General features: G+C 40.3%; 1 protein-coding gene and 1 long non-coding RNA gene across 2 annotated transcripts in view; both read right to left on the reverse strand.

The window, feature by feature from the left end:
• FAM155A (family with sequence similarity 155 member A) overlaps positions 1–23,167 on the reverse strand; it is a 772,046-nt gene that overhangs the window by 582,564 nt on the left and 166,315 nt on the right. The window lies entirely within an intron of this gene.
• Positions 5,274–23,167, reverse strand: part of LOC120393756 — a 65,327-nt gene continuing 47,433 nt past the window's right edge. The window contains exons 3-5 of the long non-coding RNA XR_005592115.1: positions 13,647–13,717; positions 12,850–12,966; positions 5,274–5,432 (exon numbers count right to left, since the gene is read on the reverse strand). This is a non-coding gene — a long non-coding RNA (uncharacterized LOC120393756). The remainder of the gene's footprint in view (positions 5,433–12,849; positions 12,967–13,646; positions 13,718–23,167) is intronic.

Consider the following 23,167-nt stretch of genomic DNA (forward strand, 5'->3'; position numbering starts at 1 on the left):
GAACAATCCTGGAGGGTTGGCAACCCTAATTACATGCTTGAACTTTGTATGCACATGAAAAATCCAATACATACACATACAGACATTATTTTCCACTGAAGGCAAGCAGCTCGCTCCATAGTAAATAAGTTTTGGAGTATCTCAGTCCTCAAAGCCATTATGTCATGTGATGAAACCTCCATTAATACATCTAGCCAGAGTTGGCAACCCTAGCATCTTCACTCCTACAGAGCCTTAGTAGGCTAAAGAGCTGGCAGGAAATCTAGCCCCTACTTCCTGCTGCCACCTCTTTGACATTTGGAGAAGGAACTCAGTGGACTGCCAGAACAGGCTCAGGCAGAGGCTGCTGCTACTACAGGGACACAGCAGGGCAAGAGTCTGAGCTCTGGGCTGCAGAACAGGCTCAGCGGCAGCCTAAGCATGTTCCCTCTAAAAGCCTGCATGTGAATCAACCAGAGCCCAAAAGGAAAGAAACCTCTGATCAATGACTATGGGGTTGATGGTGGGGGCACTGGAACTTCCGCCACCCCCTTCACCTAGGTGATTGTTGCTGGTAATGCTGATTGTTTGTTACTGAGACAGGTGCTGGAGTCTTTTCTGGGTGAATCCTTCCTCCTTCCCCCTACCCCCATCACTGGTTTTTCCACCACAAGGCAAAGGATAGGAGTTTGGAACAACCAGCAACAGAAATCCCCATCATAATTATCTTTCATGTTCCCTTTCTCTTAAAGAACTGCGGAAACACGCAACTTCTGAACTTGTTTATAAGATTGCATTAAAGATTTTTGGCTTTTGAATTTAGCAGAGATTAAAATTTTGGAGACGTCACGGCTCAGGAAGCTTCATTCGAAGGGGATTGTACAAGTACAAGGACATAATATATTGTAATACAGATACGATGAAAGGCAGTTGTATGTAAGTTTGGTGGTAAACAAAAAAAAACCATCAAAAGCACCACATGCCCCTATTTCTTAAGCATCTTTTACAAAGGAAAATAGTCTTTTTCTATATTTAGCATCCTCTTAGTATGCCTATAGTATGCAAAAGAACACATTTCAAAATACCGTATGTACAAATTTAAGCTGTCCAATTCACATTGGCTTTAATTATTATAAATCATCTGTATTACCATAGCAGAAGTTGAGTTGTGCCACCTAGTTAAAGCACTGCTCACGGGTTCAGTTTACAGGCATTGTGAACAAGCACCTTTTCACATACAGTAGGCCAAAATATTCTGTCTTTATGCAATTTACAGCCTACAGCTTTATTATTAAACCAGGTTAACACTCTGCTTGTTTTTTCAGTCTCAAACAAAACTGGACTGCATTTAAAGGGCTACACCTCAACGGAAGAAGATTGATCATTTGTAATCATAGGTGCTGGAACTAGAGGTACTAGGGGTGCTGCCGCACCCCCTGGCTTGAAGTGGTTTCCATCATATAAAGGGTTTTCAGTTTGGTTCAATGACTCCCAGTACTTTCACTATAAAAATAGTTCCAGCACCCCTATTTGTAATGGTGGTCACAGTACTTAAAATCATCACAGCTAAGCAGAAAAAGGTAGGTTGTGTGTATGTTTTTTTAAACACTGCATCAGAAGGAAGATAGTGAAGAAACAGAGTGCATAAAAAAAATCTATTTAGGAACAAGTTCTATAATGTGACAAATGGGAGAATTAACTGTCAACTTCAGCAGGGAGCAGCAGCAGCAGCCACACAATTGTATATTCCTGAATATGAAAAGGCCTAATGCAGAAAACAAACAGATGCCTCAGATGCAAAACTGTTGCTGAAAACTTGTCAAGATTTTTTTTTTCTTCACAGCAAAAGGTTATATTTAGGTAGCGGATTTGCAGCAGTGGGGAGAGGAGTTGGCTAGTTATTGTTCCAGCTGATACACACTGCAGATCTTTGCAACAACAAAAAAAGCCTATGTAGTGGTGCAGTGGCTCAACATGCCAAAGGAGCTGTCAGTTCTTAGCAGTACACCCAGACAGTTTTAACCCACAAAATACCACTCACTCAGAGCTGGCTTTAGTGGACATGGCAGTGCTCTAATTGCATGGACTATATTCCTTACAGCTTGCTGCAGGGGAGATGGGAATACAAAATATACAACATGTGAACCTATAGGATGCTATTTTCCCCAGCAATAAAAATGCACAAGTTACTTTATATACCGCATAGGCTGAGAGAACTCAGGGGGTTTAATATTTGACATTTTTTTCTGGGGCAGACCTACTACAGCTTGTATGACCCAGGAACTTAGCAAGACAAGCAGACTTGCCAGATTTTTTTCCTACCGGTTCGCTCAGCTTGATTTGCTTTGAGCATAGATACAAGTTGAACAGCCCAGAAACTCTTTTTTAGCTATCTCTTGACAAAGCATGCCCTTCACATATTGTTTCATCTGTTTAGTAAAGAACAATTCACATTAAATGTAAACTATCACACATGTGAAATTGACAGCAAAGAACTGACATAAGAAACCACAGCAGGGTCTAACACATACCCAATACTTTTCTTAGTGTGTCATCAATATGTTGGCTGTTTCAAAGGAATAGACAAGAAGTGCACAAACACAATCCAGAACTCAAGTCAAGAAGTTCACATTATTATGAATTGAGCATCATCAGCTCAGTTCCGCTGATTGGGAACACTGATTATCTTTTTCTCTCGCTTGTTTTTAAACATCTCTCTTCTTTGGGAAAGTGATTTGCAGAGTTGAACATTAGCTTTTAATGCTTTAAAATAAATATACAAGATGTTCTGATTTAATTACTATGGACTCAGTATCTCTGTTCTTTAACAAAAGGAGGAAAACATCAGCTTTTATTGGAAAGCATGTTTCAGTTTTCATTTTCAGCATACCATGCTTGAATGATTTATACATATAAGTATTAGGGGGTAGCCATGTTAGTTTGTATCTACAAAAACAACAAGGAGTCCAGTGGCACCTTAAAGACTCCATGCATCTGAAGAAGTGAGGTTTTTTACACACGAAAGTTTCTGCCCAAATAAATCTGTTAGTCTTTAAGGTGCCACCAGACTCCTTGTTGTTTTTATATATATAAGGGCCAGATTGTCAACTGGTATAATCTGGCATTATTTCACTGAAGTCACCCATTAGTTTCAGTGGAGCTATGTCACATTACACTAACTGAGGTTTAGTCTTTTTGTTAGGATGAGGTACTGTTCTTTTAAAGATTGCTTAGAAGTTCTGTATTAGGCACTGCCTCATCTGAGAGAGTCCAGGTGCTCACAATGATCCCAACGAGGTGTGAAAAGAGGTGGAGCAAAGAGTGATGTGTCTGCTCCTTTCCACCTACCACCCTCCTTGCTTGGAAGCTCATGAAGGGACATAAGCAGGGCCGGCTCCAGACCCCAGCGCGCCAAGCGCGTGCTTTGGGCGGCATGCCGCTGGGAGGGCGGCAGGAGGCTCCGGTGGACCTCCCGCAGGCATGACTGTGGAGGGTTCACTGGTGCCCGCGGATGCTCCACCGGAGCCGTGGGACCAGCAGACCCTCCGCAGGCACGTCTGCAAGAGGTCCCCCGGAGCAGCGGGACCGGCTATCGGCAGCGCGCCCCCCCGCGATGTGCCGCCGTGCTTGGGGCGGCGGAATTCCTAGAGCCGCCCCTGGACATAAGCAAAATCCTTCCCTGAATTCACCTTGGGACATTGCAACTCCCCACTGACCTTTACTTGGAATTGCATCATAAAACCACAATATGGCCCATAATGCATGAAGTTCTGTAGTGGATTCAGAATCAGAACAAATTCAACACTGTAGCAATTATAATTAAAGCTACAATTTAGTCATGGATATTTTTAATAAAACTCCGATAGGTGAAGGGCAATAAACAAAAAATCATGGCCTGTGACCTGACCATGACCTTCACTGTAAATACCCCTGACTAAATCTTAGGGGTGCTGCTGCTTGGGGAGGGAGCAGAGGCAGCCGCTCCGGTCACCCGCGGGGCCAGCCGCACCGGCTGCTGCTTGGGCAATCCCCTGGGGTCAGCCACGCTGGCCACTGCAGCTGTATAAGTCACCGAGGTCACAAAGTCATGGAAGGTGATCAAGGTCAGTGACAGACATGCAGCTTTAATTATAATTGTTAATAAAAATAAAACCAAGTGGTACCAGTAAAGATTAAGTTTTAGGTACTCAACATACCCATAGCAATAGACAGTCCCAACCCCCCAAAAGCTTACAATCTAAGTAGAGATGACAAAGGAAAAGCTCAAGTATCAGAGGGGTAGCCGTGTTAGTCTGGATCTGTAAAAGCAGCAAAGAGTCCTGTGGCACCTTATAGACTAACGGACACATTGGAGCATGAGCTTTCGTGGGTGAATACCCACTTTGTCGGATGTGTGGTCAGTGTCACCCCATTTTATAGATTAAGAACTGAGGCACAAAGATGAAAGCCCTAATTCATCAAAGCACTTAATTAGGTGCTTAATTTTAAACATTTGTGTGGTCCCAGTGAATCTGGGTCTAAAGTCACACAGAAAGGAATGGAATCCTAAAGTCTATCAGTCATTTGCAATTGCCTATAAGTGGGCTATAATTTAATTCACTTGTACAGTACCCCATTTATAATCAATAACATCTCTAAAAGAATCCCGTGCAGTTAGGGAAATAAATATATCCAAATAAAATGTATCCATTTCAATCCTATCTATTCTTGCAAGGACAGATAAAGACAAGTCTCACACTTAAATGTCAAAAAGTTCAAGACAAAATGATGAATCTGCTTCTGAATTAAGCTGTCATTACAGATCAAAGATCTGCATCATAAGATACACAAAGTTCCATGTTACAGGTACACATCACTATAATATAGAGTAAAGCAAGCCACTGTGCTTGTGACAAAGTGTAGAAATTGTAAAGCAAAAAAAAAAAAAAAAAGCAAAGCACTTCAATTTAAGTTATGTATCCTGGATTGTGGGGAAAATTGCCTTGCCAGATGGTGAACTTCTATACTTGTGAGGAAAGTATTGAAAATGTCATGGAGTGTGAAAATCTTGTATGAGCTACCTTTCTGCTGACAGCCTACAAAAGCTTTCCAATGCACTACCTCACACAAATGTAATAGATTCCTTAAATACAAGAGACAATCTCTTGTATAATATCAGAGACAGTGAAAGACCTTTGGTAGGAAGCAAGGCAGAGGATGGAGGGAACAGTCTCTACCGCCCCTCCTACAAATGGCAGGAAATTGATCAGGACAAGCTTTTTTATTATTTTATTTTTAGGAAAAAGGTCCCTGCTGATAGCTCAGGGGGAAACAAAACCTTGATCAAGCTGGAAAGGTGGTTGGGGGGAGCTGCCTGGAGGGAAACGGCAGCTGCATGGAATGTTCCTTTTTCTCTGTACCCTACTTGCCAACTGGCCAGCTCCACCACAGTAATTCCACATGACAGAGAGGCTCTGCAAAAAGAAAACATATGGGCTGATCACAGGAGTCAGGAACCAGCATTCCTAGACTGTACATTTCCCCTTCCAGTCTGGATCAGATACAACATAGACTAAAAGATCAACTAATGTTACACAGAGCTGTAACAGCTCCTGTAATTTTTCAGTATATCATTGTAGGTGGTCATGGCAAGGCCTCACCTGGAGTACAGCATCCCAATATGGGAATTTTGCCTCAGATACTAATTCTGGAGACGGATCAGAGAGGAGCTACTAAATTGGTCAGAGGCTCATAATTTTAGCTACCCATAAAAGGAGGCTGTATTCAACTGACCTCTGCAAGAGCACATGGGTCATTACAGTGGATCCCGATGAAGGAACAAGGCCATAGTTTCTAAGCTCTTCAGTCTGGGACCTTGTCTACATCTTGCACAGGTCCTAGCCCAGTGGAGTCAAGTTAAGGTCAATAGGTTAAGGTCAATAGGTGCTACTGTAACAACTATTAAACATATCCAATTTTTACACACCAAATGTATAAAATACCATTTTCTAAATGCCTGTGCCTTTCAACCGAAGAGAATTCTTCCTTAAATCATCTAGAATTGCTAAATGTTATTAGATTTTACATTTTAAATAATGTTTTAGTAGTAAAGCTGAGTGAAACCTTGTTATGGTATTAAGATTGATAGGTGTGAACTCACCCTTCAATTAACATAACTGGAAGCTTAAGCCCCACCTAAGACAACAAGACTGTGTGAACTGGCCCAGCAGACTTTTGCTGAGCATTGTTTTGAGTAGGGGTTAGTGGGGCAGGGCAGAACACACACACACACACACACACACAGAGAGAAAGGAATTGAGAAGAGATAAACTAGATGGAGAGTGACAGTATGTCGACACTTAATATGGTACAGTGGCACAACTGCAATGGTGCAGCTGCACTGCTGTGGCGTTTCAGTATAGACACTACATTAGCTGATAAGAAGGGTTCTCCCTCAGAGGTGGTAGGTAGGTTGACGAAAATTCTTCCATTGAGTTAGTGCTGTCTATACTGGGACATAAACCAGCCTAACAATATCGCCCAGGGGTGAGAATTTTTCACATGCCTGACCGATGTAGTTACACCAACTTAATTTTCTAGTGTAGACCAGGCCAGACACACAGGCGAAGAAAAAGCTGAGAGCATGGTGGCTGACCCTGGAAGAAATATGGGGAGAAGTTTTGGGGCCAGCGGAGCAGACTAAATAGAGAGCTCTTGGTGCTGTGAGCAAAAGAAGCTATTTCCTGAATTCAGAGGCATGGGGCTTTGTAAATTCATTGTACATATGCAAAACTGCATCAAAGAAATATCTATTTAATTAATTTCTGCTCCTAGTTGGAACACCAACAGGGCTCCAAAGTTTGACTAGCCACTCAGTTCAAAAGGGGCAACAGTAGCCCTACAGCCTTGTACTCTTATTTGTAATATCTGAATGACTCATACTTAATAAAAAACTGTATTGCATTTTGAAAAAATTAACACAGAATACCCTACTAAAAACCATTCTTTTTGTAGTTTACTTCACAGTTTCCTTATTTGATGAAGATTTGTAGACCATCACCTGGGACCTTCATGAAATCAAGGTGTTATTCTAATAATCTCCCTTCTCTTGTTCATAATTCCCATGAAATCTAGTACATTATTGGCTTCCATAGTGGCAAATGAACAATGCATGATCATTTTTATGATTGCTGTAATTGCTAAGACTTGTACAGACAGTTATATGACTACAGAAGTACATGATTAGAGTTATGCATCTGCATAAGTGTTTGAAAGATCAGGAACTAAAACCTGGAATCAGCAAGGTACTTAAAGTAAGACACATTTTTAAGTAACTCACTGAATCAGGGCCTTAATCACCTTTACTGTCAGTATCTTCCAGTTCATCACCCAGAAAAGCAAGAGGTACAATTTTTAGCTATTAAATGTGTTATTTTATCTGTTCATATTAAAACCTGTCAGCAATTTCAGTGACTACTCTACTGATGGGCTTACATCCCAAAAAAGATATTAAAATTAGAAAAAGTACAGAGAAGGGCAACAAAAATGATTAGGGGTATGGAACAGCTTTCATACGAGGAGAGTTTAAAAAGACTGGATTGTGCAGCTTAGAAAAGAGATGTTAAGGGGGAGGGGATATGATAGAGGTCTATAAAACCCTGACTGGTGTGGGGAAAGTGAATAAGTGTTATTTATCCCTTCACATAACACAAGAGCCAGGAATCATCCAATGAAATTAATAGGCAGCAGGTTTAAAACAAACGTAAGGAAGCACTGCTTCACACAACACAGAGTCAACCTGTGGAACTCATTGCTAGGTGATGTTGTGAAAACCAAAAGTATAACTGGGTTCCAAAAAGAATTAGCTAAGTTCATGGAGGATAGGTCTGTCAATGGCTTTTAGCCAAGACAATCAGTGTGATGGGGAGCACTCGCCTCTCAGGAATGCCTCCTGTCGGCTGGGTGCTAACCTGCACTCTTTCTCTCTCTGCTTGTGGTGCTCCCCGTTGGCCGTTGCACTCATCAGGCAGGTCTTCACTGGCTCAAACCTCTATGTAAGTCACACATGGTCTAAAATGAATGAACACCTTCCAGGGTAACAAAGGGCCAACAAAGACTATCACTATGCCCTTGTTGGTATCTCTGGTCTCAGTTCTCAGCCCTTTCTGGGCTAGCTTTTAGTCTGTCCCTGCCCTGTTATAAGCTAGTGCTCCCAGGGCTTTCTCCCTGGAGACTCTTTACCTTTAGCGGTTCTCCAGAGTCCCAGCTCTCCACACAGGTTACTCCTTAACTTCAGTCCCCTTCTGGGGATAACAAAGTTCAACAAATGATTGGCCCTTTTCAGGGTCTTCAGCTCCATCTCTGGGCCTGGTTAAACTCCTAGTCTCTTTCTTGGGCTTTTATTTCAGAGTCTTATCCCCTCCTTGGGTCTCAGGCCACTTCTCCAGTGGCCGGTGGGAGGGACCTGGACCCACCCACCACTCCAGGTCCCAACCCAGGGACCCTATAAACAGCAGCCGTATGCTGCTTCCTCTACTTGGTTGGTGCTGCTATTCCCTGGGCTGCTTCCCACTTGATTTCATCACCTTCACCTGTTACCTTAGGTTACAGTCCTTGGGTCCTATTTGTCATGTCCTCTCTTTGCACAGGGTCCCCCGAAGCCCTCCTTACCTGGAAAGTCTCTCTGACTTGTCCTGTCTAGTCCCAGCTGGGAACTGATCTGCTCAGGCCCTGAAACTCCTTTTAACTGAGCCTGCTGGGCTCTGATTGGCTGCTTCCCTACAGTCTTTTTAGGCAAGCCTGGAGGACCCACCTTTATTGCTCCTTTTCTGAGGCAGGGAGCCGTAGGACCACAATGCCTCTATCAGGGAGCCTCAAAGAGACAAGTATACCCTGTCAGAGTCAGGCATGCAACTACATGCCCTAAATTCTTCTAAACCACTGAGTGCCAGAAGCTGGGACTGGACAACAGGGATGGATCACTTGATAAATTACCCTATTCTGTTCAATCTCGCTGAAGCATCTGGCACAAGCCACTATCAGAAGACAGGATACTGGGCTAGATGGATCATTGGTCTGACCTAGCATGAACATTCTTATGTTCATATCTGTTTGAAAATTACCTGTGTCACTAAGGTGTTAACCATAGTTCCAATTTTGGTGATATCAGCATATGTTATTACTCTGCATGCCTGCTGCTGGTCAATAATAAGCTAGTTAAAAAGCCATGCCCATCCTGCTTTTCCTGCTGTCCTCCCAAGCTAATAATTATATCCTGTTACATATATTTTTGTAATGTTTTTAAATTAAAAGCAGGAAATGTCACTGGAAAGATTTTAGAAAAGACATCAATTTTTAAAATGTTAATTTGAGTTATAAAAGAAAAGCTGAATATTTTCCATTGATCCAGATACTTAATTATTAACTATAAGAGCAAAATCTAATTAAGTTTGAATAAATGCTACATGTTAAATTATATGATTTGTTTGCCTTACTTTCCTTATGCATGTAAACTTGAAAATGTTCTCAACTTAAACTATGTGACATACTACTTTCCATGGTACATAAGCCTCCAGTCTAGCAAAAATACAGATTTTTAAATTTAAGAATGTGCGTTGTCACAATGACTTCATTGAGATTACTCACAGGAGTAAAGTGCAAAACTGAGGTTTAATGTACTAAAATTAAAATGGAAATGTAACTCCTTACATTGCTAAGTGATAGTGGGTTTGACTCTCAACTCTGGGTGTATACGTTTTACAACCATGTAACTCTACGGAAGTCCATAATGTTATACTGGGGTAAAACAAACGTACCAAAGTGAAGAATCAGGCTCAATATGACCAGCTCTGTTCCATGGATAAACAAAAGCCTTCCAGGCTTGTCAAACTAGTACCTGTCAGAGTAATACATCTGCTAAGTATTTTTCATTTAAAATACTAATTTGTTCTTCCTAATATTCTCAACTAACCTGCTCTCTTCTTGAAATCTGACTGCAGCAATTAATTTTTCATATTCCCTAGATAATTCACTGAGCGTAGTCTTTGCTTCTTACTTCTCTTCCTGTATTTATATAGGGTTTTTTCCTATTGAAAATGCTGTTTTGCTGAAGTTTAAACATTTTTCAGAAACATCAATTTTGACTATGTTTTCAACAGGAAGCTTTCTGAGGTCCCAGGTAAGCTCCCCAGTCACTCCAAGAAGTGAGGCAGAGAGAGAGAGAGAGAAAAAAACTTCCAAAAACCTGAATCATTGCAGTTTAAAAAATTTGAATATTTCAACGCAATTTCATTTTTGAAAATATTCCAAAGGTTTTGTTTTCATTCCAAAGTGGAACAGAAGCAAATTCTGAAAGCTGTCACAAAACTGAGTTGTCATCCTCTGGCCAGCTCTAGTTTTAATCTCTCTGGAAATACAGGATGGTTGCTTTTGAACTATTTGCTTTCTTTAAAACCAGAATAAATCTGATTTGAGTTCTAAGTAAAATAAACTTGAAAATACTGCTGAATGTTCATGAACATTAAGAGCCTTTTGGCTTTAAAACAGTAGAGATGGTTAATTCTTTTCAAAACACACAATTGTGGTGTTTTGAAAAAAAAATACTTGCCCTAAATTCCATAAATTATTTTTTTACTTTCAAATCCACTTAATGGAAGAAATATGAACACTGCTACATGCAGTTCTTGAACCCTGATAGTCCTAATAACCACTGGAAAACAGATCTGTTATCACTTCTCTTCCATGGTATCCCAACTGCACTCAAACAAAAATTCTCTCCTAATAATCCAGTAAAGCCTGTCGCTACTGCCAGTTGATTCCTGATTTGTTAGGATCTCATATCCCAGAATATGGCTGGAGTGAGATTAAAATAATGCATTAGCTTTTGCACAAGGGTGATTTGCTCCCCCCTCATCCCCCCAATATTTAGAAATGGCTGAAATTCTCCAGAAACAAAAAAGTTCTGCTCTCTGAAGGCAATTTTGCCTTTATACTTCAGCTTTCTACATCTACCCCGCCCTTTTGCCCTCCAGGCATTTCTTTTTCAGATGTTAGTGTGGTTGCTGCATTAAAAGAGGCAACAATAATAATCTCACTTTCCCTAATGCATTGCAATATCCTGAGGTAGCTTTTAAATCCCAAACCTGACCCTTTGATTGCTCAAGCTTGTAGCATAGGAGTATGCCGAGGAATGCTTAAATAAAGAATACAAACATCATTGCATAGAATAACTCACTCCAGCTTTCCAGTAGCAAAACTTCAATCTCATTTCAGTCTCATCTCAAAGGGGCCTCTCTGTATCCCTGAAGTCAAGTTTTTAATTGTCAGTTTCAAAGAAGAACTAACATATTCAGTCTTATTTCTAGACTAGAATGATGCAGTGACTACCAAGCTAAATACGAACAGAAATCACATACTCTAAACCTCAGTGGCCTCTTTTGCTTGTGATAAAACAAACATGAAGCAACTTTCTTACAAGTGATAAATGCTTCAACACCTGTAAGGAAGACCTCTGAGGTTTGAACAACTGAGAGCTAACTATGGAGAGTACTGTTGCTCAGAAGCATTTATGTCAAGGACCAGATCTTTGGAAAAATCAAATCTTTGGAAAAAATCAAAGATTCAAATAATGTTTTATAATAATTTTAATACAAAAATCTTAGAACTCCATTCACTTAATCAAAAGAGCCCTCCTGAATCACTGACAATGGGTTTGCTCCTTCAACACCTGTAAGATTTCTAAATGCACTTTGTATATCCAGGTTCTCTGGAATAGCAGTATGATGCATGCCTGATAAATGTTGTAATATACCAGCAGCCTAAAAATGCTGCTTTCAGGAAGATGTATCTCTCACTGCATCTGTATTTTCTGATTAGCATTTTCTGGCCTAGCCTGTCTTTTTTTCTTTATTTTGCTAATATATTTTCATGCAATACCTACAGACACATATAGGCTATCCATAGGCACACATGGAGATCAATTGAATAAATGCAGTTGGTCAGTAGTCATCAAAAGCTAATGAGGTATTGAGGTAGTCTGATACATATTTCAGCAGCAGCTCATCAAAAATGTGGCAATTAACCAATATAACATTATTTAAAATAATAAAATAGTCACCCTAACCTTCATGACCTCACAATTCTCTCTTACACCACATATTATGGAGGCACCTGTGTCTATGTGTTTAGACTACTCCTTATGCATTGCTGTTAATAATCCCATCTGTGAACAATTCAAAGTTAAATAAAATTACATTGTGATTTAGCCTCACAGCCCCCATTGACTTGAACAGAAAGTATGTGGCTATCTAAGCCCTCATATTTAAACATTGAAAATGTATGTGCGGGCCACATGTTAGTCTGATGTCAAAAGGCAAACAAGAGTTTGCTCTTATCCCCATCTTGTTTCCTTGTTATGCATTTAGCGGCATTCACTGAGAGATTTTCGTTACTGTGTTCAATAAAGTCAGAACCTAAGTTTAGCTCCTCTCACCCATCCATCACCTTGTTTTGTCCTTGCTTGACGGTTACTCTGGTTTAGTAGCATCTTACTCCCAAGTAGTCCTATTGACTTCAAAGGGAGTATTGAGGGAGTCGGGTAATATTCAGTGTGAGTAAGGCTACTATCATCCAGCTCTTCAGTTGGAAACTCTTGAGGGCTGTGTCCTCTTATTTCCTAATTCTGTTCAGTACCACAAGCCAAAGGCACTGAATGAATCAGCCAGCCTCTCTGAGCTGTCCAACCACTCATATGATAGCTTAATTAGCCTTTAATCCTCAAATACATTTTCATCTTTTACACTTTACTATAATATATAACTTGGTAATAAGTTATCCTTTCACCTCATCAAACAGAGCATTGCAAATGTCTGCCTAAATCCTAACCTTCATTACCTCAGAAACTCAGGTCTCCAAAGCTTCTCCAGAATTGCACTGCAAACACGAGGCAGGGAGTACTTGGCAGGCTAAATGAATCCCATGCTTTTCAGTGATCATTGTGTGGAAGCTGAGCTGAAAAATCACACCAGAACAGGCTCATGAGGTTTCCATTTTTTTAAAAGTACAAAATCCTTTTTGAACATCAAATTTCACACTTTTATTTTAGTTCAAGGTATAAAGTACAGATTGGTTATTGCCTCCAGACTGGTCTGATCACTCTACACATTACACCATATGCATAGTGGCATGATGGCAGTGGTTCTCAACCTTTCCAGACTACTGTACCCCTTTCAGGAGTCTGATTTGTCTTGCATACCCCCAAGCTTCACCTCACTTAAAAACTACAAAATCAGACATAAAAATACAAAAAAGTGTCACAGCACACTACTGAAAAACTGCTTAGTATCTCATTTTATCTGTATGACATTTTAGTTTGTACTGACTTTGCTAGTGCTTTTTATGTAGCTTTATGTAAAACTAGGGAAATATCTAGATGAGTTGATGTGCCCCCGGAAAACGTTCCAGGAGTATGTATGTGTACCCCTGCTTGAAAACCACTGCATTAGGGAATATCTCTTCCTCACCTAGCTGCAGCTCCTGTGGATGAGATGCACAGAACACATGCTAGGTAACAGGAATGTATCCTTTACTATCAGAATGTATCCTTTACTATCTGAATGTATCCTTTACTATCAGAATTAATGCACAGAATACAAATGAATCAGTAATAACAAACACACCATCAGCCTTACCCTGTTAGGCCTCCACACACAGATTTCCTCTTGGCTCTGGGTCAAGTGTTCCTCACATTTCTAATGTCAGCCTTTGGGGTTAGAACATGCAGTAAATATTTTGCAATACACATTTTGTTAAAGAATCTGCATAACACCATCACTCACCACCATGTGGTACAACGCCTGCTTTCACTCAACAAGGTATCAATTGCTGCATGGTGGTGGGGGGAGTTAATGTGCAATTCCTCTCAGCAGGCAGAATCTGAAATATCCCTTTGAAGGGATTTCCCTTTTCACAGGTCTCCTCTCCTCTATATGTTATGCTTCTCCTAGAGAATTCAAATATCCATCCCTCTGAACGCCTGCTGCATGTTGCTAAAATGTGTTCTGTCACTGAATTTTATATCTGATTACAATAATCCTGCTGACTGGCTGTATGTGAGCAGAAGTGCTGAAACATCTCTTGATTTTTTTTTCCTGGTAGGAGGACACTGCAGTACTGTACAGTGATTCTACATTTGCAAGTGTGATCTCTGCACACACCACTCACATGAAGTGTGTGATTCTTTCAATTATGTGATTATTTAGAGATTTTCCAGAACCAGATATACTGCAAGGCAAGAATCTGAGCATTGCAGCAGATGGATACATGAAAGACTGAATAGTGAGGAAATAATATTAGAGAGCTCTATTCATCACATAACAAATCCACAAGCTTCAATGGCACACAATCCAAGGACTGCCCAGCTGTACTCAGAGTCTGTTCAGAATATTGTGTCCTCTGTTGTGGCAGTTGTCAATAAAAGGAGACAAACAGGTGAGATACATGCTTTCAAAAAGCTCCAAACCAGGGATAGTCAAAAGGCAGATCGCAGGCCAAACCCAGACCACCAGATACTTTTAAATGGAACCCAAATCTTTTTATTTAATCATTCTTATTATTATTATTGATCATGTATCGTTATTGTTGCTGGGTTTTTTATTATTTTCTCTGGAGTCTGGACCTTCACTATACCTTGAACAACAAATTTGGACCTTGGCAAAAAATAATTGACTATTCCTGCTCTAAATAATATTTAGTTAGGGATATATATCATCCAAGATATAATACATATACAATTCTGAGCAAAATTATATATGCATATAGGGTATACATGTATGGTTCTGAGTTGGGTTAATTGACACAGACTGATTGACAGGTGACTACTTTCATTTTATCAGAAGGGAGAGGATTACTTAGCCTTCTATTTCAGCAAGAGGTAAGTGGCATTCAGGTGATGAGCTCTATGGTAAGATGATTAGATTTAGATATATGAGGCCACATTCTCTGCTACATTAGGGGACTTTGCATCATTGTGCTGGCACGAAGCTCTCCCAAAGCAGGTGGATCTAGTCATTGGAAATTTCCCCAGCTTAGGCAAAACCTTGTATGGCACAGTTTCCATATTAGCTCCTACTTCACCCCTCTGTCTGTGATTAGAGGAACAAGTGTGTGACTGAGGCCTGGTCTACACTACAACTTTAGGTCGAATTTACCAGTGTTACCTCGATTTAACCCTGGACCCGTCCACACAATGAAGCCCTTTTTTTGACTTAAAGAGCTCTTTAAATCTATTTCTTTACTCCACCTCCGACGAGGGGTTTAGCACTGAAATCAGCCTTGCCGGGTCAAATTTGTGGTAGTGTGGCCTCCAGGAGCTATCCCAGAGTGCTCCATTGTGACCACTCTGGACAGCGCTCTCAATTCAGATGCACTGGCCAGGTAGACAGGAAAAGGCAAGCAAACGTTTGAATTTCATTTCCTGTTTGGCCAGCATGGCGAGCTGATCAGCACAGGTGACCATGCAGAGCTCATGCAGAGCTCATCAGCATGATGTGCACATTGCTGGGGCACATTGCCCGGCCCGTACTTTGTGAGAAGTCTATGACCACGTCTATGTCCTCATCACTCTCGTCACCGGGCTGCCGTCGCCTCCTCGCCTGGTTTTGTGTGAAACAATTGTCTGCCGTTGCTCTGACGGAGGGAGGAGCGACTGACAACATGGCTTACAGGGAATTAAAATCAACAAAGGGGTGGCTTTGCATCGAGGAGAAACAGAAACAACTGTCACACAGAATGGCCCCCTCAAGGATTGAACTCAAAACCCTGGGTTTAGCAGGCCGTTGATTTCACAAAACAAATCGGGTCAATTTCTTGTTTTGATCCACTATCTTTTACATCTATCTTTTACACTCCATCTATCTTTTACATCTTAGGCTGGTAGCAGATGGTGCAGTACGACTGCTAGCCATCGTCATCTCCTGGCTGCTCGCCAGAAGATGGGAATGACCTGGCTGAGTCACTCCCATGTCTGCCCAGTCGTCCCTGACCAACCTCACCGAGGTCAGCTAAAAGAACACCCAGGAATACTACGATGATGGCTACCAGGCATAATGCACCGTCTGCTGCCAAAAGGCAATGAGCTGCTGCTGTGTAGCAATGCAGTCCCACGTCTGCCAGCCAGGGGCGGCTCTAGAAATTCAGCCGCCCCAAGCAGGGCGGCGCACCGCGCCGCTCACGCCGCCCTTCCCCGGTCCCGCGGCCGGGGCAGAAGTGCCTGCGGACGGTCCCGTGGTCCCGCGGCTCCGGTGGAGCATCCACAGGTATGCCTGCGGGAGCTCCGTCCGAGCCGCAGGACCAGCGCACCCGCTGCAGTCATGCCTGCGGGAGCTCAAGCGGAGCCGCGGGAAGAGGGGACCCTCCGCAGTCATGCCTGTGGCAGGTCCGCTCGTCCCGGGGCTCCGGTGGACCTCCCGCAGGCATGACTGCGGAAGGTCTGCCGGAGCCAAATGCCACCCTGCCAGGACAATGCCGCCCCATGCGCCTGCTTGGCTCGCTGGGGTCTGGAGCTGGCCCTGCTGCAAACACCCAGGAGACGTACGGTGACAGTGAGCTGAGCAGGAGAAAAGGTGTGAAACGATTGTATGCCATTGCTTTCACGGAGGGATGGAGGGAGAGGGAGGCCTGACGACATGTACCCAGAACCACGTGCGACACTGTTTTTGCCCCATCAGGCATTGGGATCTCAACCTAGAATTCCAATGGGCAGCGGAGACTGCAGGAACTGTGGAATAGCTACCCACAGCGACCCACAGCGCAACACTCCAGAAGTCGACGGTAGCCTCAGTACTGTGGACGCAGTCTGCCGACTTAATGCACTCTAGAGCATTTTGTGTGGGGATACACACAATCAACTGTATAAAAACGATTTCTAAAAAAACAACTTCTATAAATTTGACCTAATTTCGTAGTGTAGACATACCCTGAGACTCACATCTGACTGATCCCCAACTGTCAGAATTAACCCTCGATGCTGTTGGCAGACAGCACATGTTGGAGAAACCTGAAGCTGCTCTAAGTTATACTGAGGACTGACCAGCTACCTAGGTAGCCCTATGCACCCCCATCTACTTCCTGAGCTGAATCACAGAGTTTCTTGCCATGAACTTGTGCAATACTTTGGAAGACTGTGGAGCTCCTGTGGACAGCACCCTGGAAGTAGATATTCTGTGAACAGAGCACAGAGATAAGAAAATCCTACCTACTCATTTCCAGTGTTCTGTCAAAAAATTTGAAACATCATCACTTTGGGAATAAAAGAATTAGTTCACCTGTGTCAAGAAGGAGTCAAGTTTAATCAACCATAATACTGTCTGGGTTCAACAGAGCAATAAGTCAGTTTTAAAATATTGTAACAGTGATTTAAATGTTTTATGTCATCCCAGAAATACTCAGACAAAACCATCTTTTACTGAAGTTCCTTTTAAATGATTTGCATTGTGTTATTTATGTGTAGCTATATCCTACTACATGGTGTAATGGCTAGCTTGCCAAAAAGATAAACATGAATCAAATTTTACACTTGAGCTTGCAGTACTATCTATTGCCATCATTTTATTTATCCAATGAGATGTGTATACATGTCCATGCATGAATGAAAATTGAATTTCTTTACCCCCCTGTGAACCACAGTACCAGTTACTGCAGAATGAGTAAACTTTAAACAGGCACCCCACATATGGAAATGGCATAGTCCACTTAGAAGGAAAGCAGAACATTCAAGAACTGTATGTGAGAGCGTTAACCACTGAAATTATATACAGGAAAGATCATGAGTTAAAAGTTAACCAGGAGAAATGACAACATGTGGAGAAGTCATGTCTGACAGGCTAAAGATTCATTACTGGGGAGCTATTAATGATGTTTGAAAATGCCTGACAATTTTAAATCCTGGGAAATAGCCTGACTTAAAGCCAATTTTTTTCTTAAGTATAGCCACAAAGCATACTATTAGAGCACGTAGGTATTATCTTGAAGCTCAAATGTTTATCTTCTGTCTTTCCTTTGCCTTTTTCTGGTCTCATTTTCACTTTACACATCATGGGCCTGAACTAAAAGTCAATGAAGTCTATGGGAGTCTTTCCACTGACTTCAGCTGACATTGGTCCAGGCCCAGTGCCAGCAGTCACAGGTTCTTGAGCAATATGATCTCATTAGAAATAAGCCCAGGGTCAGGTTTGGTCAGTATTTGGATGGGAGCCCTCAAAGGAAAATGCAAGGTTCTGAGGTGAATATATTTAATGAATTAATAGGTAGCACTAAGTCTGTGCTGAATCAATGCCCAAGTATTATATTAGGATCACTGAGTGCCAGTGATTTATTTGCAAACTAATCCCAAATAATTTCCCCTCTCTAAATGACACATTTCATGTCTCTAACTGTTCAATAAATTTATGTTCAGAAAACATATTTTCTCCTCTGTCTGTTTCTGTAGTTTACTTTGCCTTTTGCTAAATAAATTGTGATATGCTACTGCATTTACAATACCTCTCCTTTCCTCTGTTAGGCATTACACAAATACATCTCTGCTGTATTTGAGGTTAAATTTCATTAAATTTAATCAATGATCATACCCTCATTTCCTATTCTGCAATAGTAGAACTTTTACTAAACATCTCGGTGATGAAATTACTATTGTTCCTAGTGTTAAGAAGAGTCAAAAAACTGTAGCAGTGAAAAGTGCATTTATTCCTCTTCTCTGGAAAAACCAGGAAAAAATAAATAAATTGGTACATTTGATTTATTCGCTGAACCTGCTACAATATTTCTACAACTCAGACTATTCTGGGACAGCTAATATTTTCTAACTATTAGTTTCATACTAATAAAACATTTGAATTCCCCACTTTGTCTTTCACAAATATTCTACCTTTGGATATCTGCTCCTTCAGACTAACATGCATGCTGTTAAAAAGAGGACTGAATCCTGAATTTCTCCATTTACTATAAAGTTGCTTGGTAAGCTAGAGATCCCACAAAATTTTAATTGAGAGAGAAAAAAAAATGTTTCCCAGTTAGGTTTTCTCCAACTCTGTAACAAGGAAGGTCAGAAATTATGGGTTCAGTGGCCTACAAACTAGACACAGGAGATGGCTGGAAAGATATCACTGAAGGCTTGTATGATTTACTTTATGAAATCATTATGAATTGACAACGAATGGGTAGCTTCTTTAATAGCTCTTTTATAGCTTTTTTGCATCTGGATGAAAATCAGCTCCAAAGGCAATTCAAATTTCTTTATCACTATTTTGGCTTTGTTTAACAGCTTTTTTTTTGGGGGGGGGGGGAGAGGAGCAGGGGGAGTTGGTTCCATGGTAACCTGCTTAATTTATTTCTGTATAATGTGACTCACACTTAAGAAATTGATTTGTTAGTTCTTTAATTGTTTTTTTCAGTAGTTTTTAGTATATACGATTAATTCGAAGATCAAGGTAATTATCAATACTAGCTTTGCTGGAGGATATATAAAGGCTACAAGTTATCCAACTGCAGGTGTAATTGTGGACTCTCAATTACATGTAGGTATAAACATATACATGTACACATATACACAGTACGTGTGTGTCTTTTCTGTCTTTTGTCTTAAGATCTCTCTTAGTTTCTGCTACCAACTGTATGACACTTTGCAGTTCTATAATGTGTCTGTGTATATAAGCCTTACAAGCATCAAGCTGGGGTGCCATCATTTTCATATCTCACGGGAAATTCTGAATTTACAAAAAGGGCGTTGTCCACCAGAAAATTATTCTGATGAAAAATTCCTGACCAACTCTATACATGAGGGTGTGTATAAAGGTTTTAGCAGCATGAATTTGGGATCATTGCAAGGGGTTTAGAATGTCATCGCAAATGACTGCATCGTTCATCATCATGATATCTAAATTTTATACCCCATCACATCATCATATATTTTGTCACATGCCACATATGATAGAAAAGATTTTTAGACAGCTTTAAGAATTTTAGTAAGAATATTTATTGCGTCAGTCCACCTGTAAAGTCAGGTGGTTCACTTACTATGATCAAACTCTGTGGGGCTCAAAAAGGAGAGAAAATAAAAATTAATGCATGTAAAAACACACCCCCTGAAATAGCTTGACTAAATAAACATGTCACACCTTTAAACTGCAACATCTCAAGTCTTTCTATGGCTATATGAGAAAGATGGGTCCAAAGGAACACCAAGACATTTCCCTTTTCTGATAATATGTTCCCATTTCTAAATTTAGAAAGTCCCTTGGTATCAGACTTTAAAGCCATGACCACTTTTACCTCTAGAAAAGCTGTTATGCTCATCAGAACTGAATTTTGTCTGGAATGGTAGGTAATATAAAGGATAAAAATGAAATGCAATTAATTAAAAATACTGTATATAGTTCAGTGAAGTCTTATCTTCAGTTTTACAAGCTGGACCTAAAGCAAGCAGCGATAGAAGCAGTCCCGTGTGACATCTGCGACAGTTAATAACAGGATTCCATACTGAGAAACCAGGTTTGAAGAGTGCAAACACACTGGTAAATATAAAAGGACACAGGAAAGGTCATTTAAAGATTTTATTCTCTCAGAAGTCTAGCTTACCCATCAAATGTCTGTTGTACAGTATGCTATTATTTGAGGAGCTTATTCATTTTTATTTTGCATGTTTCTACATTTATGTTGATTGCAATCCTGCTGTTGCTGTTCATACCTCTCAAGCATACATGATTTCAAGGGATGACATTCGTTTAATCCTAAAGTAACCTAAAGTCCAATTTGGGGGAAATTATTTACATCAGAAATATAGAACATATTTCTATGTATTACATCAGAATAAAGAATCATGAAACTGTAGTTATAGAAAGAGCTATTTAAGATAGAGAAATTAGTTACAGAGCATTTAAACTTCCTTGTATAAAATATTTTGTTTGCTACTCAATTTAGCTGTCTTTCATAGATTGCATGCCATATTTGGGCCTTTGCAGGTTGGGAAATATGCTGCTGTCAACAAATTGCTTTGAAAAAGGAGATGTTGCATTCAGAACAAACATAATAAACAACTCCACTCAATCCTTCCATGTGACATAGAATATAACCAGAATTACAATCTAAAATGTTTTCCCATTCTGTTTTAATAAATGTTTCTTATTTTCCCATTTATGTGTGAACTAAATTGGATCCAAGAAGTACGATCATTCTGCAAATCTCATAGTTAATCATCCACACATCATTTAAATCAAGAGTTACAACAGCCACTAAAATTTTGTGTTTATGAACTGTTTCTTCTGCTAGATTCAATTACACACAATGGAGATTGACACATACATAAATTTTAGCTGTGGATTTTAACTCATTTAGAAGTTACGAATGGGATCTACATGAGATACACCATCCAGGACATTAACAGTGTGTTACATTTTAATCTGTTGGTAATACAGGAATACTGACAGATTTATTGTGAAAAATGTCAGTGGGCCAGGAACCAAGAGCAACAAAGAAGAAACAAGCCTCATCTCCAAAGCTCCAGAAAAATAACCTGCTTTACAGCAAAGCTTCCTTCCAACGGGTTAAATCAGCAGGAAAGTTCCATGCTGTGGAAACACTCCCAGTTTCCTGCCAATAGCTGAGACAGGCCTGCAGTGCTGATTAAGGGGATTTTAGTCACTAATGGTACAGAGCTGATTCTGATCTGGTCTATTAATGTGACACCCAACTGGCAGTCATCAGAATAATCACCTCACAAAAGCAGCAACATTAAGTTTATATAACCCTGCAACACTGGCCAGTGTCTCACAAATCAAGATGACATTAACCATTAGTGTTTAATGTTCTTAACTGGCAAAATACAGCCTGCTCTTTCTTTTGCTCAGGTAATTGTCATTTGAAGGAGTGGGAGGAGGAGGACAGTACTAGACTATGTATCAGAGGGGTAGCCGTGTTAGTCTGGATCTGTAAAAAGCAACAAAGAGTCCTGTGGCACCTTATAGACTAACAGACGTATTGGAGCATAAGCTTTTGTGGGTAAATACCTTGAAGTGGGTATTCACCCACGAAAGCTTATACTCCAATATATCTGTTAGTACTAGACTATGGAACAGAATCCTGTTTATTTGGTCAAGTCTTGCACAACACGTTTCCAGCACTTCCTTTCTAAGTTTTGACCAGTTACAGTCACCGGAGGCAGGGTCATGCCCACTGAAAATGAAGTTCATCTGTGCCTGAATATTTATGATTAGTGATCCAACTGTGTTTCAAACATCCATTGTTTGTGACACAGTGCTGTTGAAGGTCATGATAACCTACCTTTTTAAAATGTCTTTCTTCTCTTGCAATATCTAGCTTACATAACTGTTTCTCTATTAAGCAGTAATGAATTCACTCAATATTTGTTACTGACATGAATTAAAGACACAAGCGATGAGTTTTGCGCTACCATGTAGACCTCAGAACACATCATGAAGACACATTAACCAACTCCTATCACTCTGATGTAACACAATTAAAATATAACATTTTAAAAATGTCATTTAAACGCACGAACCACAGTCCATCACCATATTTCCATTATTCTTTTGAAACACACAAAGAAAATCAGATCCAAGCATTTAGTTAACCAAAATAAGTCAGAAATTATTTTCTGTCTGCTTAAAAATGTGCTCTGAAAATCAGAGGCTACAAAGCATTTTAATGTGTGAGAGAACAGTAATGTGTTAAGAGTCTATGCCATGAACATTAGGATAATCCCTATCAATTTAGGTTAGTAGCAATAAATTTATAGACCTTTCTTCTCAAGCAATAGTGGTAATTATATACACATTTTATTAAGTCACTTACCTAGACCTGGGCAAATCCTGAAAGATATTTTTTTTGTAAAAGTTTTCAAACATTTTGAAGCCATTCTCATTCCACGGGGTTAAAAAATGAATATATATTTTTATTTATTTAAAAAGTTTCCCAAAAATGTTATTGAAAGTTTGTTTCAAATTTTTTCAATTTTTCCTTTTCCTTTTTACCTCTTTCCAACCCCTTTTCTTTTTCCCCTTTCTCATCTGCTTTCCTTTTTCCAAGTTGCCACCGAGAAAGGGAAAGGGGAGAGGAGGAGACTGGAAGGAAAATGTGGAGAAGGAAGGGAAAGAGAGAAGAACAACCACAAAATGAAGAACTGGCTATGTTTTCCATTTTT

This window comes from Mauremys reevesii, linkage group 1 (genome assembly GCF_016161935.1).
Source record: "Mauremys reevesii isolate NIE-2019 linkage group 1, ASM1616193v1, whole genome shotgun sequence".
Lineage (NCBI taxonomy): Eukaryota > Metazoa > Chordata > Testudines > Geoemydidae > Mauremys > Mauremys reevesii.